This window comes from Ambystoma mexicanum, chromosome 6p, assembly GCF_040938575.1.
Source record: "Ambystoma mexicanum isolate Mex_15411 chromosome 6p, UKY_AmexF1_1, whole genome shotgun sequence".
Classification (NCBI taxonomy): domain Eukaryota; kingdom Metazoa; phylum Chordata; class Amphibia; order Caudata; family Ambystomatidae; genus Ambystoma; species Ambystoma mexicanum.
The window spans coordinates 1,253,697,925-1,253,724,508 of record NC_090935.1 but is presented as its reverse complement, the minus strand read 5'-3'; the positions used below and the strand labels follow the sequence as shown (position 1 = coordinate 1,253,724,508).

Here is a 26,584-nt window from a genome sequence, read left to right as displayed (position 1 = left end):
TCGTTTGATATCCTACTTAATGACAAACTGCCACGTCTTCAAATGGGTTGCAGGAGGGCACGGGGAAACATATCTTCTGTCTGATTTAGCTAGTGGTTGTTGCACATCACAGCAATCCAGTTTACATAGGCATGAAATGTGAAAATGGATGTATGAGTAAAATGAAGGCCACTAAAAGGATCAGCCTTAAAATGAGCAGGGCAACATTTTATATCAGTGTGCCAAGAGATTTGACAGAAAGACTGTAGAAACCAGTGATACCAAAACTGTACTAAAAATGCAGTTTCACACACACTAAGTGCAGAAATAGCTGTGGATTGGCGTCTTTTGCGAGACTATGGGGGGTCATTACAGGTTTAGAGGTAGCCATGGTGCTATTAGTGCCATGGCTGCTTCCAAAGTCGTGTCTGGGTCCGGGTTCCTTGAATGGGGACTTACCGGGTCATTCCAACCTTGGAGGACCCAGTAAGTCTCCATTCAAAATACCCATCCCCTTTCCCATTCGAGCCCCCATTGGGCTCAATGGGAATGGGGAGGGAGCTAATAATGGGCCCATTAATAACGGCCCGTTATTAGCTGCCTGGCCCCTTAGCGGGTCCCGCTAAGGGCGGCTGGTAAAACCAGCCGTCCTTAGCGGGACCCGCTAAGGGACCTTGTTATGTGGCAGTAAGGGGTTATCGGCGCCGTTAAACCCTTAACGCCACACTCGTAATGAGGCCCAATGACTGTGCACTCTTTGAGAGAGTGGAATCCTAGACTGTTCTGTGCTCCCATGCTAACCACACCTAACACAAGTTAGCATCCCCAGTGGAATGCTTGGATATTGCCAACCTACAGGATCTGACAGTTTCTGGCAATAAGTGCTGGCTTAACCCAGAGTTAGACATATCTTAATGGTTGTCAGGATTTCAGTATCCCGCCTGGGTGCCTCCTGCGCCAACCTTGTGTCAACCACCATCTCTGTATTTACCTGTCCCATTGCCACAGCACCCTCTGTCTTCTTTCTCCTTCGCAATCTTCTGCTTCCTTCTTGGAGCAACTACAATAAATGGAAAGGGAACTGTGCACACACAGGTGCCAGTCATTTGCTTGCTGACCATTTTGGAATGTTTTCACCTTTTCATTTTCACTGAAAGAGGATCAAAACTCCTCTCCTGGGACCATGTTGGCGTTTGCTGATCGCATCAAGTCCAAGGCTTTGGGCAATTCCGTCGGTTATAGATGTTGATGTTCCCTTATGCACCCTCACCTTTTGGATTCTGAACCACTAACTCCCAGTATTGCTGTATCCCCGAGCTTTCATGCTAAAAAAACCTTAACACTGAGGGCTTGTGATGAGTGATATAGACTTGGTATAGACTTTTATTGAATAATAAAGGGGTTGGAAAATGCCTCACGCCCCCTAATCTAGGAGGTATTTCCCTATCTCAACCAAAAACTAAGGTTCTGTCCTGGATCAAGATGTCCAAAACAAAAATGTCCTGTGTTTGAAACCCTATCCTAGCCCTCTTAGTCTAAAAGTAATTGTAAGGTGTTAAGGGTATTGTCTCTGGCTTGGAAAGTACACAAATGTTAAAGTTCAACAAAAGTTCCAAATGGATAATGTTCACAGTTCCAGGGAATGGCTCCTTTCCCCAGGTTTCTCCACCAAAACAAAAGTGTAGTCCAAGAGGAAAAGCCCCTTTTCTTGGTGTTGCAATACACTCCAGGGGAAATGGCTGCTTGTCAGGTCTTTAACACATTCAGTGCAATTCAACATCCTAAGGGCATGAATCTTCCTTGGGATTTTTAAAAATAACAAAAATGCATTTCAAAATCCTAAGGGTGTGAGTCTTCCACCGACTGCCACTCTAAAATGTCAGTGACGGACCCGCATGAAATATGCGTGTGGTGCCTCAGCACTAGTCACAACACCTAGGTGTGTGCATCGTGCGCGAGCAGGAAGCTAAACTCGTGTCTGGCTGACCGCCTTCGAAGTCACCTGTGCGGTCGACCGTCCGGTCCTCTGAGGCCGAGACCGAGGGGCCTACCTCTGAAAAAGGAAAAGAAAAGGAGAAACATTGACGTAAAACGAAGAAGCAGCCTCACTCGAAGAGCCACTCTTTTTCTCGTCGCGCACAAGAAAAAAAGGCACCACCAGCACTGAAAAGATTGCGACTCTTCTTCGGAAAGAGGTAATCTGTCAGCTGGGCCAACCACTTGTCAAGAGTTGGAATAGCTTAAAGAGCAAATGCTGAAAATGTACCAAAAATGTGTGGGTGCGCCCCCAAGCATCAGGCCCCGGAGGAAGCTGCAGTGCTCGGTACAACTGACCCCACGCAAGGCCCGTTGCCAATACCATCGCCTTCGGGCTCGATGCCGAAAAAGGCATGAAACCCTCGATGTCTGGACATTCCTGCGAGCCGCAAGGTTCGGGCATCCTCGACACCACGTCGGTGCCAAAGCCTTGTTTGATGCTGACAATCACCTTATCGGCTGGATAAGCCCTCCGCGCCAACGATCAGCGACTGATCTTTTGTCCAGCTCTCCCGGACTGAGTCCTTTGGTTCTATGGCGTCCATCTTTGGCATCGATATTGGAGATGATCAAGGGGACATCGATCCTGTGTATGCAGGGGTGGAGACAGTCAACTATTTCAATGACCAAGCTGATCTTTTGGCGTTGGCACAGGGGCTCCAGAACGCCAGAGGGATGGACACATACCCTGATGTGGCACCACAGCTAGCCCAATCTTTCACCCACACCCACTCCAAATTTCAGGCACTGGTAGATAGGGTGGTTGACACCTCAAGCTGTAGGCTGCGGCTGTGCCAGTCCATGGTTACAAACTGATATCTTAGATGAGGGTCGGCTACTAAAAGGACTATGCCTCTGAATCCGGCAATCGTCAATCCAGTAGACTCTTTGTGGCAGCATCCCTGCTCCATTTCTCCGGTCATCTCCACCATGACAGGGAAGTACAGGCCGGCAAGTGGAGACCCACCATTCTTGTCTTATCACTCTTCCCCGGAAGGTCTTGTTGTGCAGGCAGCCACAGTTTCCACCAGACCAGCATCTTCTGCCTCGAATCTACCCCCGGACAGAGAAGGTAAGAGATTTTATGCTATGGCTAAGAAGGTATTTACTTCTGGCAGCATGGCACAGAAAACTACTAATGTGGCCAGTGGTTTTGCTAAGTATTCTTTCGGCCTCTCGAAGGATGTAGAGCAGGCCACTATATATATTCTTGAGGGGGAGATGTGGGACTGCTTCGTACAGAGGGTGGAAGACAGGGAAGAGGTAGCCAGGCAGGCACTACAAACGGGCTTGGATGTCGCGACTGCGTGGGCTGTTCAATGGTATTGGCTATAGCATTGAGGAGGCAGGTCTACTTGATGTCTTCATGCTTTTCACCAAATGTCCAAAACAGGTTATTGGACATGCCTTTTGATGGTGAATTCCTTTTCAACCAGAAGGCCGACGGCTCTGTCAAAAAATGTAAGGAGCCAAGATTGCCAAATAATTGCTGGGCCTTGCTGCGCAGCCGACCAAGCCTGCCTTCAGCTTCACCTCTAGTGGTGTGGGTTAAAGGCGATATGTACCCTACAGCAGGAAGGCACAGCTCCTGCAAGGGGCAGAAGCATTTCTCGTGCTCCGGAAGGGGCAGAAGGGCTTCTAAAGGGCCAGCAACTACGGCTGAAGCAGGGGTGGCTCCGCCCTCTAAGCTGCTTTGATTTTCCCCCTCCCACAACTTACTGTTTAGTGGACGGCTGTCAGAGCAATGGCCCCAATAGCATAAGATTACCTCTGGTGCCTGGGCCCTAGAGCTCGTGCAGTGGGCTATTGTCTGCCCTTCTTAAGGAAACCACCTGACAGACCCCACCACCTCCAAGTGAACCGGGACAGGCGATCCAGGAAGAACTGCAAGCCCTGTTGTTGAAGAGTGTCGTGGAAGAGGTACCTCCGAGAATGGGGGGGGGGATCAGGCTGGTATTCCTGGTATTTCCTGGTATCCAAGAAGGGAGGAGGTCTCCGTCCCATTATGGACCTCCGTGCCTTGAACAAGTTCCTGAGGAAAGACAAATTCAAGATAGTGACGTTGAGAGAAATGCTCCACGCTCTCGAATTGCAGGTCTGGTTGGTGTCAATAGATCTGCATGACGCTTATTTCCATGTGCCCATACACCGAAAGCACAGGAAGTTCCTGAGGGTCCTCATAGGTGACAAGCACTATCAGTTGAAGGTTCTTCCCTTTGGGTTGACATCCGGTGCATTGGGTTTTCAAGCTCATGGCCATAGTTGCGACTCACCTGAGGAGATCCGGTGTCCATGTATTCCCATACCTGAACGACTGGCCGATCCAGTGGAAGTCGGCGGAACGGGTTTTGTCCCACCTGGAGGACATCTGCTCGCTACTCCATAGGCTGGACTTCTCCCTGAACCAGAAGCCCCATGTGACAGCAGCCTAGTCACCCGGGTGGGGTAGGCCCCCCACCCCACCCCACCGAGGAGAGAGTCGGTAACATTGCGCAGATGGTGAGCCAGTTCCGGAATCACACCACCCTACCAGCAGCTTCTTTCCTCTGTCTCCCAGGCCTCGAGGCCTCCTGTATTTCTCTGGTGGCAGAGGCCAGGCTGTGCATAATATCTCTTCAATGGCTCCAGTCGTCCCAGTACCTCGGAGCCCTAACGCATTCCCTCAGGGTGTCCAGGTCAGTGGTTGACAACCGTGGTTGGTGGGCCAAAAGCCTCTGTGGCCTCAGGCCCGAGTGTTCATGGATGCGTCTTTGAAGGGTTGGGGCACTCACTGCGAGGACTTGCAGGGGGAGCAGCCTTTGGTCAGCAATGGGAGCCAGGTGGCATATCAACAGGCCGGAGTTGCGAGCCATCACGTTTGCCCAGAGGCCTTTCACCCAGTCTCTGAAGGGGGAGCATGTCCTGATTCTGATGGATAATATGGTGATCATGTGATACCTGAAAAAGCAAGGTGGTGTGCGCCCCCTCACCCTCTCCAGAGAGGCGATGCAACTGTTGTTCTGGCTATTGGAGAACCACATCTCGGTCTCAACAGTTCATCTGGCGGGGACAGAGAAATGTTTGGCAGATTCTCTGAGCAGGCAGAGCACAGTCTCACACAAGTGGGAAGGGTGCCCCGAAGTCCTAGAGGAGGTGTTCTCTTGCTGGAGTACCCCATGAGTGAACCTGTTTTCCAAAAGGAAGTGCAGACAGTTTTGCTCGAGGGAATTCCCAGCGAACGGCGCGCTAAGGGATGGGTTTCTGGTGGATGGGACCTTACCTCTTCACTACGCCTTTCCTCCGATTCACTTCATTCTTTGGGTTCTCAGGAGTTTGAAGAGGTTTCGAGCATTCATGATCTGGATCGCCCCGGACTGGGCGAGGTGGACATGTACTGTGATCTTCTGGATTTGACCATCTGCCCACCTCTGCAGTTGCCTCGTCGCCCCCGGACCTCTTAACCCAGTCGGAAGGTCGAGTGCTGCACCCAAACCCAGAATCCCTCAATCTACATTTTTGGCTCTTCAGTGGATAAGGTATGATGACCAGGAACTCTCTGAGGAGGTGCTTGAGGTGTTGCTGTCTGCACGCAGACCTTCTGCAAGATCTCTGTATGCATGTAGGTGGAGAAGATTCGAGGCGTGCTGCAGGGAATGCAAGGTTGACTCTATTGCTTGCCCTACCACTGCAGTGATGGAGTTCCTGCTGTCACTGGCCTCGGCAGGCTTTCAGGTTACCACAGTCAATGGATATTTGGCAGCCTTGTCTGTCTGCAAGAGGTCTCTGGATCAAGGTTAATTTCTTTACAATCCCGGTTATGGCCCAATTACTGAAAGGCCTTGTGAATAATTTTTGGTCCAACTCCCTTTGTTGTCCCAAATTGGGATCTTAATCTGGTTCTGACTTTCTTGATGGCTGCTCCCTTTGAGCCCATGTACACCTGTTCTTTGCGGCTGCTCTCCTTAAAGACAGCCTTCTAGGTTGCAATTACATCTGCTAGGCAGGTCAACAAATTGCAGACACTTTGCTTCAAAAAGTCCTTTTTGCAGTTCATTCGAGAAAAGGTCTCACTGAAAGTAAGGCCAGGCTTTCTGCCAAAGGTGGTATCAGAGTTTCACCTGTCACAAGCCATAGACCTGCCTGTCTTTTACCCGTCACTGCACCCTTTTAAGGAAGAGGAGTGTTTCCATTGGCTGGATCCCAAAAGGCTCTTGAGTTTGTATGTCGCAAGGACGTCAGAATTTAGTAAATCTGATCAACTATTCATGACCTTCTCTTTAGCCCTTAAAGGTCTAGCTGTGACGAAGCAGACACAAACCCAGTGGATTATATTGTGCATTGCGGAGTACTATCCTCCTGGCATCAGGCACACTCATCCAGAGGGGTCACTGCATTGACTGCCTTGCAAAGGGGGGTCCCGGTTAGGGAAATTTGCCATGCGGCAACATGGTTCTCACTACATTCCTTTACCAGACACTACAGTCTCGATATCGCCCATGGGGCTGATGGCGTTTTTGGCAGGGCGGTGCTTCAAAATCCGCTACTGTAATTTTCTGCCTACCTCCTATGTCCCACTGCTTGGGGAGTCTATCAGATGAGGAATCTGCGGGAGAAAGGCAATCCATTAAAGGTTCCTTTTTTTAAAAAAAAATTTTTTAATGGATTCTTCTCCCGCAGATTCCTTATCTCCCCTCCCATCCATCCCCACTCTGAAAGTGTTGCCAGCTGCTGTGCACCTATTTTTAGTGTGCAGACACCTGGTGATGGTCCTAGAGTGACTGTTTTCTGTATGACAAGCAAAATGTTTTCTCACATTTTGTGCCTGTATATTCTAAAAGAGCAAAATCGGATTCAAAATTACAGCTTTTCTTTGCATTGGATGATTGAGTCATGTGTTGTAGAGGAAGGGTGAGAATGAAATAAAGGGATACAATGTAGAGACTGGATTTAAGACCCAAATGTTTTTGATCTGTGTAGTTTGTCCAACGGAGAAGTCGGATATGGAGCCATAGTTTAACACTGCTTTATTAAGTAAAGGAAGGCAAAAACCTATCTAAGTTCCTATTTCCCAGATGATTTCTCTATTCTATAAAAGAACAAAAACAGTGCTCGTCAGGATGTCTCATAAACTAAAGTCAGTCCTCTGTCCTAAATCTATGTTAACCTAACACCACTATGCTCTATTAAAAAGAAGATGGAAAGAAGGGGCTACGGCTTAGTTAAGGGTTTGGTTAGTGGTGGTTGGTTTCTGACCTTCACCCCAGAGTTTGGAGAGACTCTTGTGTCTCAAAACCAAAGAATATTTTCTAAAAGTAAAATGTCTCTCAAAGTTCCTGTTGTGTTCAAAACAGTGTCCTCACCCAACCATCGGATTTGATCCCTTATCCAGGAATGTGCAGATTTATACTGGGAGTCTCAGTACTCCCAAGACCAAATATTTGTCCCTGGGCCCTCCTCGGCTCTTACTCCTGGCAACCTCAGGTAGATGCCAGGCGTTCTTGGTCCAGTTCTCTGTTTCTTTACTTTTAATGGTTTGGTCCTTTTCTTAGCCCCGTGTGGGCTCTGGGCGGGTCTAGCCTAGTTGGTTGTTCGTTTGTTAGTCTGAAAATAAAGCCCTATCATGGTCTTTGCCCCCTGGGCAACCATGCACGGGTCTTAGACAATCTCCCTGGTGGGTGTGTGTGGATCCCTACACCACCCCGCTCTCGTATCTCAGGCCCTATGTATACTGTGTTACTCATAACTTACTTCTATCAACATACACCTATCTTACTCCTGTGGACACAAATAACATAAGACGCAAAGAAAACACATGAATCGATTCAATTATAACAATGGAATGCATTTATTTATGGACAGCAAAGCATAATTCAAACAATGCTAAAACTCTAGCCAATATCGAATTTGCACCTTTTATGCTTCTGGTGCAAATCTACCATGCAATAACTATAAGCCTTACAGGTTCCTAATGCAAGCCTCTGATACAAGCCTGTGATTCTAATGCAGTCTAAATGCAAGCGTTAAACATCCAGCAATCCTCGCCTTCATGCAGAATCAAACCTCTCCAATCCAATCCACACCAATCCACACCCACTCTCTTAAGACAATGCCTGTCTGATCTCCCCTTTTCCTAACTCAAAGCTCTTTGTGTGAGTGTCTGACCAACAACTAGATGGTGTCACGTTCTAATCATGGGCGTAATTCTAGGGGGGTGGACAGGGGTGCCTGTCCCCACAACCTCCATGGCACACCATTCTGTCCCCACTAATTTCGTCTCGGGCACCTCCCCTTCAGATGCCATGTCCGTCCCAAACCCATCAGCAAAGCCACCCCACTGGTTGAACCATACTTCCCATTTGCTTGTGCATCTCTCTGTCTCCAGCTCTGTCCTTGTCAGTCTCTCCTCTATGCACAACTCTGCAATCAGCCAGTCAGTGGCAGGCCCCAAGATCTGGTCACTCGAACTGCTTCTGCCAAGCTCTGCCAAGCCATCAGATTCTGCTGCACCAAGACATCTCTCCCTCATTCTCAGGAATGCATCCATCCAAAACTCCATCAGCAATTAACTCGAACGAACTCCATCGGTATCTAACCCCATTCTGTAACCGCAACTACCAAGAACTACTGCAGCTCTCTCCCCTCCAGCTTCTGGTTATACTTTCCAATGACACACTCATTCCCATGGTTACTTTAAACATTCTCTACTGTGTTATGTTCTGTCTCGTGTTCTGGTCACTACGTGTGCTGTCTCAATCTGACATAGGACATCATATCTCTGCTTTGGCCTTCCGTGTGCGGTGCAAAACACCATCTAATTCCATCTATTTCTCCATTCACTCCACTGTTGGCACCACGAAATTCTCGCTCTCTCTCCAGAGAACAGGCCATCTCTCTCTCATGCAAAAGAACACTCTCCCATCTCCTCATGTCGCTGCCCCCACCTTTGTCTCCGCGGCACAGAGCTCAAACTGATGCTGATAAGCCTCCTTCGCTCCATCTGTCTGCCTGCCAAGCAACTGTTTACAAATTCCTTCTATCACAGTGTACCATAACATCTCTCCGCACAGAGCCCAGTGGCGCTTCTGTGTCCATCAGAAATGAATTCAAATGCCAGCTAAATGCTTTCTAATGTTTACGCTTTCTTCTTGCAATGCAAGCGCTAGCTACATACAAACTCATTCTAAGTGCACACTCAACATGCAAACATACATGACAGTCTCTCCATGTGTCTCTACAAAGCATAACAATGTGTCATCATACTAAATGGCTCTTCATGTCATTTTCAAATATGACAGTGTGTCATTTCAGGCCTACTTCATTCTCTCTCCTGCAAACAATACGTTTCTCTCAGCCTAAGCGCTATTTCTAATGCATAATACATAACATCATCTCTACATGTCATGATGCAAATATAGAGTGTCTCTAAAGCACTCGCTTCAAATACGACAGTGCAAGTGTCATTCTGTTGCAAACTCTAGTGTCTAGCATGTTTCTCTCCTAATGGCGAGCGCTATAATGCAAACGTATCATTCTAAAAGCAACTCTCTGTCATATATGGCAATGTCATGACTAGCAAACCCTTCATACAACAGGGCCTATTTCTCTCTTCAAATGCATAAGGCAAATGGCTAAGGCGTACAAAAGTGGCAGTCTAATATGTGGATAATATAATGATGCTACTTCATGTACTACTAAACAGGATGCAATAATGGATAACTAAACATGATGCAATCATGCCTAAAGGGATAATACTGGGTAACAATGAGTAATGGTTCTCTAACAATGGGTACTAATGGGTAGTGGTTCTGTAACGAAGAGTACTGATTCTCTTATGATTCTCTTATGATAACAATTCCAGGCTCCTCATTTTATCAGATTCCACAATTCACTCCTCTTATCGTTAGATAATCATACTCAACTATATGTCATAACATAACATAGCATAGTAATGTGGTATGCTAATACCAAGCAATATTGCAGAAAGGGAGAAAGCATATATCATTCAGGATGCAAAAAAAAGCATTTTTAAAAATGCAAGCATTTCACTCTATCAGTGGCAAGCTAAAATATTCAAATGCATAGCTGAAAATGTGTCAGAAATCAGAATAGCATAGCCAAATTTCTCATTGCAAAAGTCAAGTCAAAAGTCACAGGTCAAAGGTGTCTACAAGCCAAAAGTGTGAAAGTGTCTCTACAAGCAGAAAACAAAAATGCAATGCGTAGAATCAATGCATAAGTACTGTGGATACAAGTGTTTCCAGTTCAGTGTGTCAAGCACAAAATATGACGATCACTTTCACAGGTGTCAAAGGTCAGTAACCAAACAGGCCAAACATTTAATTACAAATCAATGCATACATATCAGTGTATACATCCAGTGTATCGGTTATATAGGCCAATTCATTTATATTCCAGTCCAAGGTATTTTCAGGTTCTCATGAGGTATGTGTGTCCTCACATCTGCGCACAATTCCAGGTCAGAACAATTCGAGGGGATTGGGTCCTCCGACGTATTCCATATCTATGACAGGTAATGTCCACAGCTGTGCTGCTTCGGAAAATCTTTGGCTCCTGCGTCGATGATGTCGATGCGCTGTCCCCGAGGACCTCCTCCGACGGCCGACGTCACCCGATGTGATAAGTAGGACGCATGACGCCCATAGCCTCAGTTCCGTTTTTTTCGCGAACGTGTTCACTTCGTGAATCTCGGTATGCCTCGACTCGTTGGAGTTTGCTGTTTCAATTCTCGGTTCGTTGAACCTGTTTGGTTTGTTGTGAAGACCTGTTCGTGGCGATGTCTTCTTCGTCTTCAACCCCGCGTCCGGGCTTCAAGAAATGCGGGAACTGTGGGTCCAAGATGTCGGTCACGGACTCGCACGACGCCTGCCTCTGGTGCCTCGGGGAGGGCCACGATACGGACGACTGTGTTGACTGCCAGTCGCTCACGGCAAAGGCCTTGCGGGAACGCAAGGAGAAGCTGTCGGTAGGCCGGGTGTCTAAGCCCCAGAAGTTGAGGTCTGCGGGGCTTTCGACGGATGACTCGAGGGGCGACTCTCCGCGTCATCGTCGGAAGATCAGTGGGTCTCCATCCAGGAGTCGGTCTCGCCACTCCTCCGCCTCTTTGAGGCATTCCCGGAAGCGCTGGCATAGGTCGCCTTCCCCGTCCTCTTCCGAGGACTCCGCCCGTCGGCGGGTCGCTTATCCCTCCATTCAAGCGACACCGGAGGAATGGGCTTCCTTCGGGAAGCAGATGCTAGCGATTCTTGAATCGCAGGACACCGGTCCATCCGCGCCTCCGAGTGGGGTCGGTCGGCACCGGTCGAGAGACACCGCTCGTACGCCTTCGGGCTCGGGTGGTCGGCACGGCTCGCGGGAGAGGTCCGGCTCGGACAAGGGTAGCCGTTCTCGCCATGCCCGTTCCAGGTCCCGCGCTCGAGACCGCGTGATCCTGTGCCGTCTTCAAAGAAGACGTCGACGCCTGTGGCGCCGAGGTCGTCGACGATTTCTCTCGAGGCTCCGCCTCCGAGGGGGTCATTGACGCCGTCGGCGCCTAGGTTGTCGAGAGACCTGCTCGGAGCTCCGGGTTCGAGGCCTGTGTCGATGCCGCCGATGCTGGCGGGGCAGCAGCTGACGTCGACGCTGATTTGCTCGACATCAACGCCTTTTCTGTCGACGCCAGCGACTCATTCGGCGCCCTCGATGCCTTTGGAGGCGGTGGTGTCGGAGGGGCCCCGTGGCACGGGGTTTGCCCCTAGAAAGGCTCTGGCTAAGGTCAGGCACTGCTTTGGTCCCCAGAGGTCTTCCTCTCCCCGCCTGGAGTACATTTCTGAGGGTGATGAAGGCTCTGATGGCGGCTTGGTTCCGGTTACGGTTCCGGATGAACTTATCTCGGGCCATAGCCAGTTTGATGACCTGCGGCAGTAGCTGCATGATGCCAGTGGACTGGACACCTCTCCGGAGGTGGAGTTTTGTAGGCCGGAGCGTGGCACTCATGATTCTTCATATCGGCGCCTTATGTCTCGGGTTACCGAGTACTTGGGTTGGTCAGCTTCCCCAGGGGAGTTCGTTTAGGATGATCTCACGGACATCCTTGATCTCGGTCCACCCACTGACCCGGTTTTGCCTTTTCATATGGCTCTGCAGAGAAGGGTGGCGGCGGCTTGGACTGCTCCGGAGAGTCTCCCGGCAGTGGGCAAGTCTTTGTCGCGAAAATACCGTCCAGCCAGTAGCGACCCCTGCTACTTGTCTAGGCACCCCACTCTGGAGAGTTTGGTGGTGCAGGCGGCTACGGCCCCGGCAAAGCAGGCGTCGTATCCTACCATCCCTCCAGATAGGGACGACAAACATTTTGACGGCTGGGCGAAGAAAGTGTTTTCTTTGGGGGGCATGGCGCTTCAGGCAGCCAACTCCATATGTGCCTTGTCTCGTTTCACACACACTCTGTGGAACTGTGTTGCATTAGCGGCTGAACATATTCCCGAAGGGGACGAACGGGATGGTTTCCTTGCTATGGTTCAGGATGGCAAGGATGCCATGTGTGAGGCCGTTCAGTCGGGTTTGGACTTGGCGGATTGTGTCAGCCGGTCCATGGCGGCAAGCACCGTAATGCGCAGGTTTGCGAGGTTGCGGAAGTCTGGGTTCGCTCCTGATGTGCAGTCCCGGCTCTTCAACATGCCCTTTGACGGTGAACACCTTTTTGGCAGCAAGGCTGACGAGAGCCTTGAGAGGTTGCAGACCTCCAAAGCTGCAGCTAAGTCGTTGGGTGTTGCAGTTCGCCAACCTCCGCCTTTTCGTCCTAGGGGACAGCAATGGAGGGGAGGTTCCTTTCGCTATTACTCGTCCTTCAGTAAAGTGAGGGGAGCTAGCAGCAAAGAGGCCATCGTAAGAGTGCCAGAGGTGGAAACAAAGGTACTCGAGGTGCCAAGGCCGCTCGGGCAGTTGCCTCTTTGCCCTCAGGCAACACCGTAGCCGCTACCACTCAGTCATGAGGCCAGGTCCCATGGTTTGCCGGTTGGGGGAAGGCTGGCGCAGCATCTTGTAGAGTGGCAAGCCATTACTTCAGATGTGTGGGTTCTGGAGATCATAACCCACGGCTACTGTCTTCCTTTTCGGCAGAGACCTCACGACAATCCACCAGGGAGCCTCTCTTTGAAGAGTCCGGATCCGCTCCTTGCGCAGGAAATTCAAGCCCTGCTGGAGAAAGGCGCCATAGAACTGGTGCCTGTAGCGGAGAGGAACAAGGGATGGCATTCCCCTTATTTTTTGATATCGAAGAAAGACGGGGGATTGAGACCCATCATGGACTACGCGGTTTGAACAAACTCCTCAGGAAGGACAAGTTCAAGATGGTGACTCTTTCTCAAGCCCTCCAGGACCTTCAACTTCCAGACTGGTTGGTGTCTCTCGACCTCAAGGATGCTTACTTCCATGTGCCGATCCATCCCAAGCACAAGAAGTACCTGAGGTTCACGGTTGGCGACTCGCACTTTCAGTTTCGGGTCCTGCCGTTCGGATTGACCTCCGCCCCGAGGGTTTTCACCAAGCTCATGGTGGTGGTGGCAGCGCATCTCAGGAAAGGGGGGGAATCACGTCTACCCCTACCTGGACGATTGGTTGATCAGGGGGAGCTCTCCCGAGCAAGTCCTGGATCATCTGTCCGTCACCTGCCACTCCCTTCACAGGCTGGGCTTCTCCCTCAATTTAAAGACGTCCCATTTGACACCAACGCAGCGGCTCCAGTACATCGGAGCAGTGCTCGACACGTCCCTGGGGCAGTGTTTTCCTTCTCAGCTGAGGGCTCTTCACATTCAGCAGATGGTGCACAAGTTTCAGTTTGCCCAGGATCTCCCAGCGTCCAAGCTCTTAATACTGCTCGGCCTCATGGCATCCTGCATTCTTCTGGTGCCAGAGGCTCGTCTGCGGATGAGATCTTTGCAGTGGGCACTCAAGCTCCAGTGGTCTCAGTCCTCCGGCAGGCTGTCGGACCCTGTTCAGCTGCCGTCCTCGGTAGCTCGGGACCTTCTGTGGTGGGCCGTCGAGGGCAATCTGATGAAGGGGGCCCCATTTTGGCTGCCCTGGCCGGAGGTGACGATCGTGACGGACGCATCCCTCACGGGTGGGGAGCTCATGCCAACGAGTTGACAGTCAGCGGTCGTTGTTGGAGCTGAGGGCCGTCAGGCTAGCCCTGAAGGCTTTTCTGCCGACTGTGCGCAGAAAGAGTGTCCTGATTCTAACGGACAACACGGTGGCCATGCACTACCTCAACAAAAAGGGGGGGCAGGGTCACTTCCGCTGTGCAGGGAGGCGATGCAGCTCGAGTTCTGGGCCATCCAGCAAGAAGTTTCGATCTCAGCGGTTCATCTGGCCGGAGACGACAACGAGACGGCGGACGCTATGAGCAGGCAGAGCACGATCTCTCACGAGTGGGAGCTGGCTCAGGAGATTCTCCTGGAGATCTTTGCCCTTTGGGGGACTCCTCAAGTGGATCTCTTCGCCTCCAGTGTCAACCGGAAGTGCAAAAGGTTTTGCTCGCGGGAATTTCCTCCAAAAGGAGCCTTAGGAGACGCGTTCATGGTGGAGTGGTCATTCCCACTGCTGTACGCGTTTCCTCCAGTCCCCGTCATCCCGCAAGTGCTGCGGAGGTTACGGAGGTTCGGTTCCCGGATGATCCTCATTGCTCCGGCGTGGGCCCGGAGGACGTGGTACCCGGACCTTCTAGACTTGTCCATCTGCCCTCCACGTCGTCTTCCCTACCGAGACGATCTGCTCTCACGGGAGGGGGGTCAGGTTCTCCATCCAGAGGTCAGATCCCTCAATCTTCATGCTTGGCTTCTGAAAGGTTGAGGTATAAGGATTGGGACCTCCCTGAAGACGTGATGGAGGTGTTGCTCTCGGCCAGGCGTCCGGCAACAAAGTCTCTGTGCCGTTGTAGAAGGTTCTGCGACTGGTGCAGAGTTCAGAATGTGGATCCTTTTGAATGTGACATTCCCATGGTTCTGTCTTTTTTGCTTTCTTTGGCCCACAGGGGCTTGGAAGTGGGGACCATTAAAGGTTACCTGGCGGCGCTGTCCATATTTAAGCACTCGTCTGAAGAGTGTTTCTATTTTAAGATTCCTTTAATTTCGCAGTTTTTGAAAGGGCTCACTAATGTGTTCCCTCCGTCACCTTTTATGGTGCCAGGTTGGGATTTGAACCTTGTTCTTAAGTTTCTTATGGGTGCTCCGTTTGAGCCTTTACATTCTTGCCCTTTGAGGCTGTTAACTCTGAAAACTGTGTTTCTGGTTGCGGTTACTTCCGCTCGCAGAGTGAGTGAGTTACAGGCACTTTCAGTTAAGCCACCCTTCACTGTGTTTCATAAGGACAGGGTTGTCCTTAGAGTTCGTCCTTCTTTTCTTCCGAGGGTGGTTTCGGAATTTCATTTGAGCCAGATGGTTGTTCTTCCGGCGTTCTGTCCTCCTCCACATACTGGCAAGCAAGAGGAGAGGCTCCATAGGCTTGATCCTCGGAGAGCGTTCAGCTTTTATATTTCGCGCATGTCCCGGGTCAGAGTGGACGATCAACTTTTCATTGGTTACGCTGGAAAGCGTTTGGGACAAGCTGTGACGAAACAGACTTTGTCTCATTGAATTATTTTAGCTATCTCTGAGTGTTACCGCTTGGCGGGTAAGGACCCTCCGGCTGGCTTGCGGGCCCATTCTACCAGGGGAGTGGCTGCGTCTACTGCCCTGCAGAGGGGAGTTCCTATTCGTCACATCTGTGATGCAGCCACCTTGGCTTCAGTACATACTTTTGTACGTCACTACTCCCTCGATTCCATCAGAGGGCAAGATCTGTCCTTTGGCAAGGCAGTTCTCTATTCTGCAATTTGATTGGGCATGCTAAATTTGTATTCTAAATTCTTTCCCACCTCCTTGCTTGGTACTGCTTTGGGAGTCTGTCATAGATATGGAATATGTCGGAGGACCCAATCCCCTCGAAGAACAAGTTAATTTCTTACCTGGTAACGTTCTTTCGATGGGATGATCCGACGACGTATTCCATATCGCTCCCTCCCTGCCTTCCCCGCTGCAGAATTTCTTTTGCGATTGCAGCTTGCGTTCCGAAAGGCCTTGTGTGTCTGACTGGCAGAAAACTGGTGGCACACGTTTTGGGAAAAAACTATAACTGAGGCTATGGGCGTTGTGCGTCCTACTTATCACATCGGGTGCCGTCGGAGGAGGTCCTCGGGGACGGCGCATCGATGTTATCGACGCAGGACGCAGACGCCAAAGATTTTCCGAAGCAGCACAGCTATGGACATTACCTGTCATAGATATGGAATACGTCGTCGGACCATCCCATCGAAAGAACTTTTCCAGGTAAGAAAGTAACTTGTTCATCTAGTTCTAATGCAAAAGGTTCAGCCAAGGAATGTCAACAAAGATGCAGTGTCAACGAAGCAAGTGTTCACAAATCGGGTAATGTGTTTACTAGGAGCATATCAGTGCTTTCAGCAAAAGTTTTCAAAGTTCAGGTAGCAGAAAAGTGTTCAAGCCAATTCAAGCTGGCCTGCTTAATAAATGACCGCAAACTGAGATTTTTGCACAGAGCTCCAAAAAGACAGGAGCAAGCATCAAGTGTCAGTACCATATGCACCCCATTCATCCCCATGGGGGGATCAACACATGCCCTTTACTTTTCATAGGTAGCACCGGGAAAACCGCGTGTCAGAAACTGTCAATTTGCACAGATAATACGCTCCCTTTTCCCTAGGCCTTCATTCCCAACATTCAAATTTGGGGAACAAAGGCAAGTGCAAAGCACAGGTGCACTCATTCAGAGTGTTTGCATGCCAATGCAGATGGTTACTCTCCAGTGCAATTCCATGCACATTGTCCCTTGGCATAGGCCAAACTCCAGCTTCAAATTCTCTCCTTCCTCGCCAGGTCATTCTGTTGCCAGTATTCCAGCTCATGCCATGCTATGCCAGTTCCTGCCATGCCAGTCCCATGCTCTTCAAATGAGGGACCAGCCAGCGTTGAATGCGAGTGCAAATCTCAAAGCACCATTGATCAATGCTCAATCTCTTTCACTCAAGAGAAAAAACTTCACTGCTTTTCAAAGGTGAATCAGGAATTCAAATGCTTTCTGAGCATGTCTTCCTGCTCATTCCCACATTTCTCTCTTTCTAGTCAGGCCCAAACTTCTCTGGTGCTGGTCACAAGGAAAGGCATTCCAAATGGATTCTCTTCTCGCTGCATATTACAAAAGCTGCTCACAAAGCAATTTGAATTTCTCTTTCTTCTCTTCTGCTGCTGAACAATCTTTCACTGCTCTTTCTTTCTCACTTGGCACAGAATGCTGCAAGGTGTCTTCTCTCTGCACAGCCAGTCACGATGTTCACTCTCCATGGCAATAGGTGTCATGCCACGAAGTTCTGTTTAGCAAGCAGATTGTCTGGGTACATTCTCAGGGCACAGCCATTAGACAAGGCCACACCCTAAGGCCTCAAATCGGTCGGTCGGTCGGTCGGTCGGCATTCCCCAAAAGTGCTGCTGCAAAGCGTCGCAAAAGGTCAGATGGTGTCACATTACAAGGTGACAAAAGCCAGTCTCTTTCTCTATGCTGTTGGTGCTGTTGCAAAACAGCCATTCAAAGTCACAAGGTGTCAGCCATCATGGATCTCAAACAGACGGTCATCAAGGTCTGGTCTGGTCATTCTGCTTTCAGGCGTCATGCTGCTGCCAATCATGGTTTGGTCAATTCCTGCTGCGATGCAATCTGGTCAGTCATCAATGCGATCTCAGTCTGGTATGGTGTCTCCAGATTTCATGCAAAGAAAACAAAAGTGCAAGTATCAGTCTTCAATCAGATTCCAATGTTTTCAAAGCCAAAAAAACAAAACAGCATTTCTCATTGTGCGTTGCAATGCACATCTCGTCCTACCCATGTCTCTCAAGACATCAATGCTATCTCCCCAATGTCTGTCATTTCTATCAATGTGTCACTGCTTCTGTCTCATATGCCATCTTTCCATACTGCTCAATGCATGCATGCTTAATGCATGACTCCTGCATTTCCATCTCTGTTCCTTTTCAAAACAAAACAAAACAGCCAATTTCAAATACTTCAAAAAAAAATAATGCACCTTCAAAAATTACACATTCAAAACTGTCACCAGTACATTTCTCATTCAATTGCATTCCATATACTGCATTTCCATGTCTTTGTCACTTTCATGTCAAAGCTCAGTAGCCATATAGGCCTAGGGTTTTTTCTAGCCACACTCCCTTATTTTTTTTTCATCAATAAGTTCTCACAACGTTGAATACATCCATGCAGAAAAATCAAATGTTTCATTCAAGCAGCCTCTCTCATATACAATGCGACTCACATTGAAACAACATTCTTGCAATACACTGCCTCCCGCTTCAAATAAACAGTCTGCCAGTTCTGCGTATTCTCTAATGTCAACAAACGTCCTCTCCATGCACTCATACAAACTACAAAAATCAAACAATCCAAGGTCTAAAAACATCCTATTTTTGCTCGATTCTCTTTATCAACATTCTCCTTAAATACTATCTAAGTTTCGTTGTCATTAGACAATATTTTTTTTTCACTCGATAACATAGGCTCAATAATGCTACTGCCAAAAATGTCATTTCAAGTCATTTATATTGAAATCAAAGATCTTCACATAAGTGCCTTCATGCACATAACTGTTTTCATGCAAAGGTGTCTCCAATGATAGTTTCACAATGCCTCAAATCTCATAGGCAAACCCTCTATGCATTGTCTCTATATCTATCAGAAATGCACTGTCTCTCGTATTATTCGGAGGTAACTTTCTCCCCATGCATTTCTCTAGGAACTCTGTTCCCGCCCATCACTGCTGATGAAATAGATTTCAATGGGTCTGATTCTACTTTCAATGGGTCTGATTCTGCTGGGACATTTTCCCAGCTCTACTAATCACATGTCTGAGACGACATATTACTGAATGCAAATCACCAATATATGGTCTCCTCTCTGTCATAGCTATGTCACTATTCACTATTTCACTATTCACTATAGTTTGTTCCTGTGATACATCCCAGGCCTCGAGCATATTTTTGATCCGATTTCTCATTGCCTTCAGGTTACTAAGAAATTAACTCATTCTGCAGTTTATTTCTCTTCAACCAATCTCACGACACTTCAGTGAGTTACAAAAACACAAGTTACAAGACTTTCTCCTAAAACTAACAGATTTCGTCTACGGCAACCTTGCCAAAAAGGTGTCACAAATTTTCAACCAAATGGAAACCAAAACCTATTAAAGATTTTACCAAAAAGTGTCAGTCTCCGCCAATTTCCAAACAAAGTACCACAAGCATCTTCAAGAAAAAATACTGTTCCTCTCTCTCGGTTCAAGTAAATGTACATTTCAACCAAATTATTGCCAGAGCTACTCTGGATCAATATCAACCAAATTTCCGTATTCAAAGGTCAGTCAGACAATTACGTTCCCCTTCCTACGGCAAACAAAATTGTGGACAGCATGCTCTAATTCAATAACATCCCCAAAACAGACAAAACATGAAACATGAAAATCTATTCCCACGATGAACTAACAGAACAACAAAAAAACAGTTGCACACAATGTTCAAACTTCTACTGCCGCAAAACGATAAATGTACCAACAAGCCAGCTGCAATCCATGTTATCAGTCAACATTAGTGAAGATCTGGGTGTCCCCTCAATTTGTTAGTCTGGAAATAAAGCCCTATCATGGTCTTGCCCCCCTGGGCAACCATGCACCGGTCTTAGACAATCTTAGACAATCTCCCTGGGAGGTGCGTGGATCTCTACACCCCCCCGCCCCCTCTCTCGTATCTCAGGCCCTATGTACACTGTGTTACTCCTAACTTCTATCAACATACACCTATCTTACTCCTGTGGACACAAATAACATAAGACACAAAGAAAACGCATGAATCGATTCAATTATAACAATGGAATACATTTATTTATGCACAGCAAAGCATCATTCAAACAATGCTAAAACTCTAGCCAATATCGAATTTGCACCTTTTATGCTTCTGGTGCAAATCGACCATGCAATAACTAGAAGCCTTACAGGTTCCTAATGCAAACCTGTGATGCAAGCCTGTGATTCTAATCCAGTCTAAATGCAAGCGTTAAACATCCAGCAATCCTCTCCTTCATGCAGAATCAAACCTCTCCAATCCAATCCACACCATGCTTCACACTCACTCTCTTAAGACAATCCCTGTCTGATCTCCCCTTTCCCAAACTCAAAGCTCTTTGTGTGAGTGTCTGACCAACAACTAGATGGTGTCACATTCTAATCATGGGCATAATTCTAGGGGGGTGGACAGGGGTGCCCATCCCCCCAACCTCCATGGCACACCATTCTGTCCCCACTCATTTCGGCTCGGGCACCTCCCCTTCAGATGCCATGTCCTTTCCGAACCCATCAGCTAAGTCACCCCACTGGTTGAACCATACTTCCCATTTGCTTGTGCATCTCTCTGTCTCCAGCTCTGTCCTTGTCAGTCTCTCCTCTATGCACAACTCTGCAATCAGCCAGTCAGTGGCAGACCCCAAGATCTGGTCACTCGAACTGCTTCTGCCAAGCTCTGCGAAGCCATCTGATTCTGCTGCACCAAGACATCTCTCCCTCATTCTCAGGAATGCATTCATCCACAACTCCATCAGCAATTAACTCGAACAAACTCCATCGGTATCTAACCCCATTCTCCAACCGCAACTACCAAGAACTACTGCAACTCTCTCCCCTTCAGCTTTTGGTTATACTTCCAATGATGCACTCATTCCCATGGTTACTTTAATCATTCTCTACTAAGAATGTCTCTTCAGCATTTAACAGTGCCTGCCAGTCTGTGTTATGTTCTGTCTCGTGTTCTTGTCACTACGTGTGCTGTGTCAATCTGATATTAGGACATCATATTTATGCCTTGGACTTCCGTGTGCGGTACAAAACGCCATCTAATTCCATCTATTTCTCTATTCACTCCGCTGTTGGCATCACAAAATTCTCTCTCTCTCTCTCTCTCTCTCTCTCTCTCTCTCTCTCTCTCTCCAGAGAACAGGCCATCTCTCTCTCATGCAAAAGCACACTCTCCCATTTCCCCATGTCGCTGCCCCCACCTTTGTCTCCGCAGCACAGAGCTCAAGCTGATGCTGATAAGCCTCCTTAGCTCCATCTGTCTGCCTGCCAAGCAACTGTTTACAAATTCCTTCTATCACAGTGTACCATAACCTCTCTCCGCATAGAGCCCAGTGGAGCTTCTGTGTCCATCAGAAATGGATTCAAATGCCAGCTAAATGCTTTCTAATGTTTACGCTTTCTTCTTGCAATGCAAGCGCTAGCTACATACAAACCAATTATAAGTGCACACTCAACATGCATGTATACATACATGACAGTCTCTCCATGTGTCTCTACAAAGCATAACAATGTGTCATCATACTAAATGGCTCTTCATGTCATTTTCAAATATGACAGTGTGTCATTTCAGGCCTACTTCGTTCTCTCTCCTGCAAACAATATGTTTCTCTCAGCCTAAGCGCTATTTCTAATGCATAATACATAACATCATCTCTACATGTCAAGATGCAAATATACCGTGTCTGTAAAGCACGCTTCAAATACGACAGTGCAAGTGTCATTCTGTTGCAAACTCTAGTGTCTAGCATGTTTCTCTCCTAATGGAGAGCGCTATAATGCAAACATATCATTCTAAAAGCATCTCTCTCTGTCATATATGGCAATGTCATAACTAGCAAACCCTTCATACAACAGGGCCTATTTCTCTCTTCAAATGCATAAGGCAAATGGCTAATGCATACAAACGTGGCAGTCTAATATGTGGATAATATAATGATGCTACTTCCTCATATACTACTAAACAGAATGCAATAATGGATAACTAAACATGATGCAATCATGCCTAAAGGGATAATACTGGGTAACAATGAGTAATGGTATTCTAACAATGGGTACTAATGGGTAGTGGTTCTGTAACAGAGTACTGATTCTCTTATGATTCTCTAATGATAACAGGCTCCTCATTTTATCAGATTCCACAGTTCGGTTCCATCCACCACCATCCTGGGAAATACTCGTGGCTGGCCCCTTGCGGGCTATGCGCTTCACTGGCCCTTTCGCTTATTTAGTTTTGTTCACCCGTCCTGTGGTTGGCCACTCCCGGGCTACGGGCCTCTCTGGTATTTTCGGTGGTGGCTCTCTCCTCCTGCAGGGAGCTTTGACATCTGTGTTCCAGGACGCTGGTACCTCTCCACTGCGATGGTAGTGGCTCTTCCTGTCTCAGTGGCCCCACTCTGGCTCGAGGTTCAGTCTTCGTCACAGCTATAGCATTCTCCATCTCTAGGTTACACCCACCACAGAACCTGCTTCGCACTTGGCTTTTCCTCTACACAGCTTTGCAAGCCTGTCTTCCTCGGTCTATGGCAGATACCCTCCTCTGCTTTGGATGGTCGGCTGCCTTTAAGTTCCTCCTTGGAATTGCATAAGGGACTTGATTGGTACTGGCCTCCACAAGGAGGTGACGTCAAATGCAGGTCAGAAACCAAGCCTTCCACATTAAAGGTGCTCTGCAAGTATATGCCTTGTTCACTTCACATGTAACCAATAAACATGTCAGACCTATGGGAAATGGAAGGTGGGGTGTTAACCTTCTTCGCGCATTCCTTGTCCCCAGAGGGGGTTGGGAGGTCACCCCCAGTGGCATCCCGCTTGCCCTGTCCTCTAGGGACGGTGTTGTGTAGTAAGCTCACCTCCCTAGTTCCAAAAGGGGTGGCTCCCCCTTGGGGAGAATAGACAAATTCTTTCAATTTGTCACATAGCCCTTCCCTTAGAGCGTGCCTCTCCCCTAGTCGATCTATGGGAAACGGGTTGCAAAAATCCTCGTTTTCAAATGTATTCCTTCCATCCACTTATTCCTCATTTATGATATCCTATCCAGAGTATAGCTGTTCTTCTGAAACCTTTTCGCAGCCAGGGGCGCAGAGCAGCTTTGCATCGACTCCGTTCAACACAAAGCCAGGCGTGACATGGTGGGGGCAGTATATATTGAGGCGTTGCACCCCGTGACCTCAGTCTGTTTTTTCTGCGCACTTTGCTTAAGGAACATGCTCGGCAAGCTTTTTCGTATTTCTTCGACACCATGCCCAACTCTGCGATAGCCTCGGTTTCAAACCATGCATGGATTGCAGCCGGCAGATGTCGGTATCGGATCCAACCGGATTTGCCTCTACTGCCTGGGCAAGGAGCACCACACCCAGGACTGCTGGTCGTGCCAGTCCATGCATCCGAAGGCCCTAGGGAAGCGCAGCGAAGATCTTTACCTATGTCCACAAGGGTAACGGTGAAGTCATGCAGTCTTGTTTGAGGTTGTACAGCATGGATCGGCGTTGCGAATGGAGGTCGCCCCTGTGCAAGGGGGAAGGACAAGCAGAGGAAGCACTGCAAGAGATCCTGCTCCCCAAGGGAATCTTCGCACCGGCATTCCTCCTCCTATTCTAAGATGAAGAGCCAAAACTCTGGTTCGGGTATACAATACTAAGATGTTTGACTTCTTCCCTAAGGCACCAGCGGCTTTGGCCCCTGTGCCGCTAGCTCTGGCGATGGTGCTGATGGGTCCCACTATGCCCTCTTGGACCGGCAGGATACCCACTGAGGATGACTCTTGCATGCCTATGGGCTTGGGCCTAGACTTAAAGAGGGACGAAGTCGCCAAGCACCATCAGGCCCCACCTTCGGGCATGGAGATCTCATTGCCAGTTCTGACTGAGTCCTCAAAGTTGTCAGCCCTGCTGGCGTCGGGGCCACTCTTGAACCCTTTATGTCTTAGATTTATGACATCTTTGACAAAGAAGAGAACCTTTGGTCTCCAGGGAAGAGATAGGGACCTTGCAGAGGAGTTCTATGGAGAAGGTGAAGACGTCCAGGGGCTGGCTTCAGATCTCGGAGGCCGGTGGTTTGGAGAGCTCCCCTTAACTGGACATCCATCCAGCCCCCACTGATGGCCAAAGTGGCCGAGACCCTGGGCACATCTGCTCCATCCATGCCCAAGATTCAATTCGAGTTTACTGACATCCTGGACTAAGGCCCCAAGAGGAAAACGGTCATTCAATGTAGCAGTTGAGGCCCCAGTGCTAGACGTGTGGGGGAGGCCCACCTCTACAACTGCAGTTTACAGGGAGTTGTCTAGGAAGTATCATCCTGCCCCTCAGATTCAACGTTTTGTTCCACTTATGCCTCCCCTAAGAGCTTAGTGGTACATGCTGCGACTACAAACCTGAAGACATCCACCTTTGCTTCTCTCCCCTCACCGACCCCTTAAACCCCCAATAGGGGGAGTATGAGGCTGGACGCTAGGCAGAAGAACTTTTTTTGCATCAGGCGGCTGCCCTTTGTGCAACTAACGCCTTTTGAACACTGGTGAAGTTCTCATTCAGTCTCTGGTCTGCTGTGGCAAATGCAGCTGAGCTCTTCCCTGTTCTCTCCCTGTTCAGCTTGGAATGGTCCAGGACCACATTCCATGCTTGTGGCTTGCAAGTCACCCAACAGGGCTACTGTCTCCCTTTCTTGCAACGTCCCCCAGGCTATTACCCTCACTCCATCCCATTGCCCCTATACACCATCCTCTTGGAGAAGGTCTGTAATCCTCTCTCAAAGAGTGCAATAGAGCTGGTACCGTGCTCAGTCTGAGGCAGCGGTTGGTATTTCACCTACTTTCTGGTGCCGAAGTAGGACAGGGGTGTTTATACACTACTGAATTTGAAGCTGCTTAATCTTCCTACCCAAGGACAAATTCAAATGTTTACTCTTGCCTGGATCCTGTTTACTCTTGCCTGGATCCTGTAAGCCCTCCATCGGTAGGACAGGCGGGTGTCACTGGACCATCAGGATGCCTACTTCCATGTGCCCATTCATCAAAAGCGCACAGTAAGTACCTGAGGTTCATGGTGGGCCAGCATCACTACCACTTCAAAGTTGTGCCATTCGGTCTGTCTTCTGTTCCCAGGGTTTTCACATAGCTGCTAGCAGTGGTGTTGGCTCGCCTCAGGAGGGAGGGCATTCATGTCTTTCCCTACCTGGGTGACTGGCTCGTCTGGGCTCACTCGCCAAATCTACTGTCTGAACACTTACTCTGCACATGCACTCTATCGCACAGCTTGGGCTTTTCCCTGAACTTGAAAACTAAATTTCTGTTTTCGCCCAGTCACTCCGATTTTCTTTTTAGAGCAGTAATGGACACTCACCTCGGCAGGGCATTCCCGCCTTACGACCGAGTGGCAACATATTTCAGATGGTCAATGTCTTCCAATCCCAGGAACAAGTCTCTGCCTCAGACTTTCTGCACTTATTGGGCCTCATGGCCTCCTGCATCCTAGTTATTCTAGAGGCGAGGCTGCAAATGAGATTGCTTCAGTGTCTTCTCTGTTCCCAATGGTTTTAATTTCATGGTCACATGTCGGACCTCCTTCAGGTTTCGAACCATGTAGCTTGGGATCTTGAGTGGTGGGAGGTGAGAGACAACTGGCTGAGAGGCACGTTGTTTCGTCAGCCCTGGCTACGAGTGACAGTGGGCACTGATGCATCTGACAGGTTGGAGCGCTCACTTGCATACATGAAAGTGAGCGGACTGTACTTTCCCTCTGAGTCTCAGGAGCACATAGATTTGTTGGAGCTGATGGCTGTCAGGCTGGCTCTGGTAGCCTTCCTCCCCTCTGTGAAATGCATGACTTTGCTGATTCTGGCAGACGACAGTGGCTATGTACTACCTCAACAAGCGGGGTGGGGTCCTTGCAAATTATGCTGAGGATCAGTGCGTCTGTGGTTCTGGGCTCTGGAGAATGACGTCTCTCGGACTGGTGCCCACCTGGCCGGAAGAGAGAATGTCACAGCGGATGCCTTAAGCAGACAGTCTTCGGCCTCCCACGAGTAGGTGCTTTGCCAGGAAATTCTGGAGGCGATCACCTCCTTTTGTTTAACTCATCAGGTAGGTCGCTTCACTGCCAGTGTGAACAGGAAGTGCACGTTATTTTCTCCAGGGAATTACTCTTACGCCCCGCCCCCTTACCTCCATACTGCATGGGCGTCCCTTCCAAGGTACGGGAGACGGAACCTTTTTCACCAGAAAAAAACTTCTTCCCCTTTAAATTTAGAGGTGCGTGGGGGTGCGGCCCAGGGAACATGCGCTGCCCTGACTCTGCCCTCCGGCGCCACACCTCAGTCCCTTTTTCCGCATCGATGGGAACGGGCTGAATTCACCAGCGCTCCTGGGTTTTGCTTCGGCCATGTAATTCCACGCGCGGATACTTCTTCTCTTTGTCTTTTTTGTCTTATCATACAGGTACTCGGTCCTCGGGCGTCACGCTCCTCCCCGGCACATATCGACTTCCACAGGGTTCAGCAGGTGTCCATCCTGCAACAGGCTCTTCCCTATTTCAGTCCCCCACATCCTCTGCCTACGTTGCCTTGGCCCAGACCACGGTTGGCAAGCTTGTACAGCGTGCAATGCCCTGTCATCGAAATCGCTGAAGTACAGATTAG

The 26,584-nt window shown here is 48.9% G+C and overlaps 1 protein-coding gene across 5 annotated transcripts in view; it reads left to right on the top strand.

Moving 5' to 3' along the window:
• The window catches only part of VPS13A (vacuolar protein sorting 13 homolog A), a 2,994,934-nt gene that overhangs the window by 952,578 nt on the left and 2,015,772 nt on the right, over nucleotides 1–26,584 (top strand). The window lies entirely within an intron of this gene.